We start from the raw sequence: 7,427 nt of genomic DNA on the forward strand, positions 1-7,427 counted from the left end.
GGACAGAAGTAAACTCAAGACGGGAGTACAACCCGGAGATTGCCCTTGGAGTTGGCCTTTGTATGACTTGATGTTTAGTGATTTATCCCCTGCTGACACTGGTTTCAAAATTACTTGTCATTACGTTTTATTATTCGCTTCTAGTGACATTGCTGTGAGGCAAAGAGTCGTCGTGCATTAAAAGTGACAGTACTTTATTTCAAAATGGAGCAAGTCAATGTATGGTATGACTCGCTTCTAGAGAAATCACTTGGGTGAAGGTGAAAGTCGGCCTCTGATGTTGCTGGTTGTTTCTTTGTATGCATCAAATTCAACAGGACAACCTTTCAACACACATGGCTTCAGGAATAATGCCAAGTTCAACAGGACAACCTTTCAAGTATCTGCCATTCGACCTAACTGCCTGTTTTGCAGCTGCAAACTCAACATGAGCAAATCTCCGGAAAGTTCCATACTCGTGATAAGAGAAACGCACGTTAGCAATATCCTCAACATTTTAAAATAAGTCAATCCCATGAGATTCATCAATGGTAAGTGGTACGTTCTTGAGACAAAGTTAAGAGCCCTTGCGGCTAATCTGGAATAATTAAAAAAAAAAAAAAAAAAAAGAGTTTAATAAATAAAAATGCGCCCACCGTGGGGCTCGAACCCACGACCACAAGGTTAAGAGCCTTGCGCTCTACCAACTGAGCTAGACGGGCATGTTGTACACTTGCATTTTTTAACATAAACTCAGAGAGTGAGCCCTAGATCAGAAAGAGGCACTTCATTGATTGACTAGTCACCCATGGAGCAGATTTATGAGGAGGGTTAAGACCACTTGTTTAATTCCTTTGAAAATTCCAACTCAAGCTGCAACAAAGATGGAGGAAAAGTCAAAAGCTCGACCAAAACTCTATGATATAGTTTGCAAATAGCTATAACCATAATGCAAACAAGAAACGCCAAAACTTTTACTGCTAAAGATGAATCATGAAACATATATTAAATTCTCATGACCGAAATCATAAATGAAGGAGCAACAGTGAGATAGTTGGCAAGCAACTAAATCAACCATCTCAGTAAGTTAGCTGAGAAGATATATGATTTGTTCTGCTGCAGAAATCTACAGAAAGGCAACAACTTCAGATGATATTAACTATAAGATTGATTACGTCATTCTTCCAACGACAAAGTTTTTTTCTTTTTCTTTTTTTGTTTTGATCAGACAACTGGGGTTAAGGGACCCTCGAATAAAGAAACCAAAACAAAAGAACGGAAAAAAACAGAAAACAAAACTAACTACGCATGTATTGTGTCCTCTTAAATGATAACCTGCCAATAGATCACCAGTCCTATTGGTCTCGTGAAAAACATGAGAAACCTTTAAGACTTTAAAGAAATCTCTAAGTAAATTTACTCTACGCCAAATTTGAAGTAGATGCCAGGGTGGTTTTTCCTTCTTATTTATTAATATGCAATAGATCACCATTGAGTCAATGGACATGTGAGCCTTTTTAAAACCCCATGTTCTTACAAGACTTAGTCCCATTTTCATCGCCTGTAATTCATGAGCTGTCACAGAGATGGGAGGGCCACCCCTTTTGCAGCAGCAACAGGCTCATCAGCATTGTTCCTCAGAATAGCTCCCCAATCTCCTGAGTGGTCCTTCTTTGAGACATCAGTATTGATCATAATTTCATCGGTGTCAGGACCAATCCAGGTGCAGTAATGAACAGTGATAGAGACAAAGCTAAAACTTAACCCCCATCTTTCCACAAAAGCTCTAGCAGTAGGACTGTCCTTTAACTTCCCTGTCATAGACATAACTTTATTTTTTACATCATTGATAATAGCATGACCAACTTGGTCAACAAAACTAAATTTGCTTGAGAAAATCCGGTTATTTCTCTCATTCCAAATATGATATATATATAACAGTTGAGGATAATTTTCTTCATTCTAGTAAGCATGCCTTCTCCTACAAAGACAACAACATACCAATATATCTCTTCGTGTCAGCAGCTACTCAAGTTTCAAAAGTATCCCATTTTGAGGAGAAGTCTCTGCCAGATGCCAGCAGAATAAATACACTCATTAAATAAATGATCTTCAGACTCAGAAATACCATCACAGAGAGGACAAGTAGCTACTTGTAACAACACCCACTTCACCATTTTCTCTCTTGTGTTTAGTCGTCTATGGAGCCCTAACCAAGTAATAAAAGAATGTCTTGGCACATGAGATTTAAACCATACTAGGCAATACCAGATTACTGAGTTCCTAACACCATCCAAAGATTTATAAGAATCTTTCATCGTATAATCCCTAGTAGAGCTAGGTTTCCAAACCACGATATCTTATTCACTCACATTAAAATCAACTAGTCGTAGTTTAGATATAACAACTTGCACTTCCACAGACTGAGACTGAGGAAAAATCCACTGAGCATTCTCAATAAACTGATCTACCATGCAATTTAAGTTGGGACAGATCTCTTCGAGAATAACACTGCTCACCCATTCATTCAGACGACCACAAGGATGCCATAAGTCAGAAATAAACTTAACACTACTACCAGTACCAAGCACATGAAAGATATATTTCTAGCAAACCTCTCTCTGGTGTAAGATTCTACGCCAACACCACAATGAATCCTGTGGGATGTTCATGGTCCAAAAATATTTATTTTTGATGAGGTTCTTGTGAACCCAATTAATCCAAATATTATCTTTCCTAATGACCAGTTCCCACAGATGCCTAAGGTTTGCTGTGACATTAGTAATCTCATTATTTCTCACTGCTAAGCCACCTTCCTGAATAGGTCTACACAATAAATCCCGGCCTATAGGGTGGTATTTCTTTCCCGTATCTACACCAGCCCATAAGAATTTCTTACATATAAAGTTCAGTTCTTTAATGGCCCTCTTCGACAAAACAAAACAAGCCAGAAAAAAATATATCATACCAGTGAGGACAATCTTAATAAGAAGAAGTCTCCCTGCATAGGTAAGAGACTTGGCCTTCTAGGACTTTACCCTTTTAAAAACCTTAGTAATTAGAGGTAAAGAATCTTGATACGAAAGTCTGGTAGATAATAAAGGAACACAAGGATAGCGAACAAGAAGAGCGCTACTACCAAAGTCCAAATATAATAAAATCTAAGATAAAGACCCACTATCAACCGAAGAACAGAAAAGAGTAGTCTCGTGCTTATTCATTTCAAGGCCTGAGATCTTATTGAACATAGATAAAACAATCTTAAGAGATTCTGCAGCAGCAAGAGAAACCTTGAAAAAAAAATGAGAATATCATTAGCGAAACAAAGGTGTGTCAAGTTTTTCAATCTACACCTAGGATGAAGGCCATAGATACCATTATCAATTTGAAGTTTCAGAGAGACACTCATCACTTCCATAACTATAACAAAAAGGTAAGGAGATAGGGAACAACCTTGCCTGAGGCCTCCATAAGGAGACCAGTTAACAAGTACCGCAAATTTATCCGTAGAGAAGCAAAAATATCCAACGACAAATTTCTATTGGGCATATCCTAATAACTAGAATATGTTGTTCTAATATCAACTTTCCAACGTTCCTTATGCCATGCATATACATACTCTATTCAATGGAAACATTTTTCTCTATGATTCTTCAGTACACATGTTTAAACCACACTAAACAGAAACTTGGTTCATCATGTCTCAAATCACTTTCATATAAGACAAAGGCCTGAGATTTTTTCTTTGAACACGGGGAGATATTATGATGATGTTGATGGTGATTTTAGTTTAGGGTTAAAATCGTAAAACCTTAATCAGATAGTGACGTCACATTTGAGTAATAATGTCGCCACTAGCACATTTATTGAATCATTCAACATGTCTGCATAAAATTATCGGGGTACCTTTTTTATATGTCATGCTCCACAGCAGAGCCATCGGTACTGACTGGCATCATCTCTGCACATGCCAGCCGCGCATGCTAACCAAACATGCCAATCACGCGTGCCACATATTTTAAACTAGGGTTTCGACATGTTAAACCTTAATAGACACATCTCCGTGCCAAAGGCATGCCAATCATGCCAGCCGCACCACCGTGCCAATGGCATGCCATGCCATCCACATCTCCGCGCCAAAGACACGCCAACCATGCCATCCGCACCACCGTGCCAATGGCATGCCATGCCAGCCACATCTCCACGCCAAAGACATGCCAACCATGCCATCCGCACCACCGTGCCAATGACATGCCATGCCAGCCACATCTCCGCGCCGAAGGCATGCCAACCATGCCAGCCGCACCACCATGCCAGCCACAACTCCGCGCCAAAGGCATGCCAGCCGCACCACCGTGCCAATGGCATCCCATGCCAGCCACATATCTGCGCCAAAGGCATGCCAACCATGCCAGTTGCACCACCGTGCCAATGGCATGCCATGCCAGCCACATCTCCGCGCCAAAGACATGCCAACCATGCCAGCCGCACCACCGTGCCAATGACATGCCATACCAGCCACATCTCCGCGCCAAAGGCATGCCAACCATGCTAGCCGCACCACCGTGCCAATGAAATGCCATTCCAACCACATCTTTGCGCCAAAGGCATGCCAACCATGACAAACGACCACCGTGCCAATGGCATGCCATGTCAGCCACATCTCCGCGCCAAAGGCATGCCAACCATGCTAGCCGCACCACCGTGCCAATGACATGCCATGCCAGCCACATCTCCGCGCCAAAGGCATGCCAACCATGCTAGCCGCACCACCGTGCCAATGGCATGCCATGCCAGCCACATCTCCGCGCCAAAGGCATGCTAACCATGCCAGCCGCACCACCGTGCCAATGGCATGCCATTCCAGCCATAACTCCGCGCCAAAGGCATGCCAACCATGCCATCTGCACCATAGTGCCAATGGCATGCCATGCCAGCCACACCTCTTCACCAAAGCCATGCCGGCCATGCCTCAATGCCGCTGGCTACCAAACGAAGGGTTGCAACAATCAACGGCCACCCTTCCTTCTGAGATGCAAATCTCAGCCGTCCAAGTTCGCCACCAAACGCGTGGTAAATTTTGTCCTAATGCCAATCCCTAATTTTGGCCGCGCCTAAATTATGCCAAAACCCTAATTTTGGTCGCGCCTAAAACTATGCCAAAATCCTAGCTTGGCCGCGCCTAAGCCATGGCAGCCATGCCTCCATGTTGTTGGCTTCCAAACGGAAGGTTGCAACAATCAACGACTATCCTTCCTCCTGATATGCAGATCTCAGCCGTACAAACTTGCCATCAAACGACTTGTGGCAATCTCTTGGCTACGGTGCCAACTCTTGGCCACGGTGCCAAAACCCTAATTTGGCCACGCCAAAGCCATGCCTCCATGCCGCTGGATGGCAAACGGAAGGTTGCAACAATCAATGTCTATCCTTCCTCCTGAGATGCAGATCTAATCCGTACAAACTTTCCACCAAACGACTTGTGGAAATCTCTTGGCTACGGTGCCAACTCTTGGCCACGGTGCCAAAGCCATAATTTGGCCACGCCAAAGCCATGCCGTATCTGAGTTCCACCATGTTGTAGTTGGAAGTGAAAGGTGATATCGGAAATTTGGAAATAGATACTGCAACCGAGAGATTGATCTCCCACTGTGGTCGCCAATTGTTTGAGGGTGAAAACAGTTTATGCTGGTTTCGGTAATTTCGTGTGATGTGGGTGAGAAACAAGTCTAAACCCTAAATAATGTACTGCAAGGGAGTACTTTTGGTTCGAGAGATCAATCTGTACAAGTCCGGCGTAAACCAAGAAATGGCCGTTCCAGACTTGCTTCGGTCACAAAGTGGAGGAGAAGGGTTGGTTTTGGGGAGGGAAGCGAAGAGAGTGTTGAGACCAGAATAGTCGATTCTGGAAGAGTAGTTATTTTGACTTGTATCAGAAAGCGTAAGCTAACAGATGGGAAAGCTAACAGGTGATTTCTGAGTGTTGTATGCTCCTGACCAAAAACTTGTTTTCGGTGGAAATAGTTAATGCCTATTTATACAAGTCGAAGTGAAACGTACTCTGGTCTCATTAAGAAATGGAAAATGGGTGAGTAAATGGGAGGAGGTGGTAACCGGTAAGCCCTGGAATTGATGTTCCATAAAAGAAAGTGTTTCACCATTAGTCCCTGTATTTACTAACCGCCTCATCCTTATGACACTTTCTTAAAACGGGTGTAGTGTACGCCGCACGCTGTAAACCGCCAAACCAATACCCAATGAGCATCCCCAGTTTGTGACTTTCGTTGATGTCTCGAGTTTTTTCGTGGAAAATATGTAGCACGTTGTTGTTGCCTGGCAAGTTGAGCTTGGGAGACTTACCGGCTCGGTGGTGACCTTCGACGGTCGAGATTTTGCATCTTAAGAGGAAAGGTAGACGTTGAATATTGCAACCCTTCGTTTGGTAGCCAGTGGAATGAAAGCATGATCAGTATGGCTTTAATATGGCTTAGTTTAGGCGCGGCCAAAAGTTAGGGTTTTGGCTTTGTTTAGGCGCGACCAAACTAGGGCCAAAAGTTGTCATGCGTTAGCTGGTAACCTTGGATGGCTAAGATGTGCACCTTAGATGAAAAAGTGGTCGTTGATTGTTGCAGGCCTTCGTTTTGGTAGCCACATAGGGAAGGCCGGTATGACATGTCCAAAACTAGGGTTTTGGGCCAAAGGTTACCATGCATTGTTTGGCAACCTTGGACGGCTAAGATTCGCATATAGGATGGAAGGGTAGCCATTGACCATCGCACGCCTTCGGTTTGGTAGCCGCATAGGGAAGGCCAACATGGTATGGCGCGGCAAGGTGGTTGGCATGCCATTGGCACATGTGGCATGGCATGCCTTGGCACGGTTTGGCGTGGCTAAAACTAGAGTTTTGGGCCAAAGGTTACCATGCGTGGTTTGGCGACCTTGAACGGCTAGGATTTGCATCTAGGATGGAAAGGTGGCCGTTGATCGTCGCAAGCCTTCGTTTTGGTAGCCGCGTAGGGAAGACCGGCATGGTATGGCGTGGAAAGGTGGTTAGCATGCCATTGACACATGTGGCATGGCATCCCTTGGCGCGGTTTGGCGTAGTGGGGCCAAGGCAAGGCGCGGTTGCCTTGGCATGGTGGGGCCAAGGGTTTGGCATGCCATTGGCGCATGGTGCGGCTAGCATGGTTGGGGCCAAGGTAAGGTGCGGTTGGCTTGGCATGGTGGGGCCAAGGGTTTGGCATGCCATTGGCGCATGGTGCGGCTAGCATGGTTTGCCATTGGCACAGTGGTGCGGCTGGCATGGTTGGCATGCCTTGGCGGGGAGATGTGGCTGGCATGGTTCGCCATTGGCACAGTGGTGCGGCTGACATGGTTGGCATGCCTTGTCACAGAGATGTTGATGGCATGATTTGCCATTGGAACAGTGGTGCGGCTGGCATGGTTGG

At 44.6% G+C, this 7,427-nt stretch overlaps 1 non-coding gene across 1 annotated transcript; it reads right to left on the reverse strand.

Annotated features, from left to right (window-relative positions):
• Positions 1–628: 628 nt before the first annotated feature.
• Positions 629–701, reverse strand: TRNAK-CUU. Its single transcript has one exon. It is a non-coding gene; the product is annotated as a tRNA-Lys (tRNA).
• Between the last annotated feature and the right edge of the window lie 6,726 nt (positions 702–7,427).

The sequence above is a fragment of the Papaver somniferum genome, chromosome 4 (genome assembly GCF_003573695.1).
Source record: "Papaver somniferum cultivar HN1 chromosome 4, ASM357369v1, whole genome shotgun sequence".
NCBI classification, from domain to species: domain Eukaryota; kingdom Viridiplantae; phylum Streptophyta; class Magnoliopsida; order Ranunculales; family Papaveraceae; genus Papaver; species Papaver somniferum.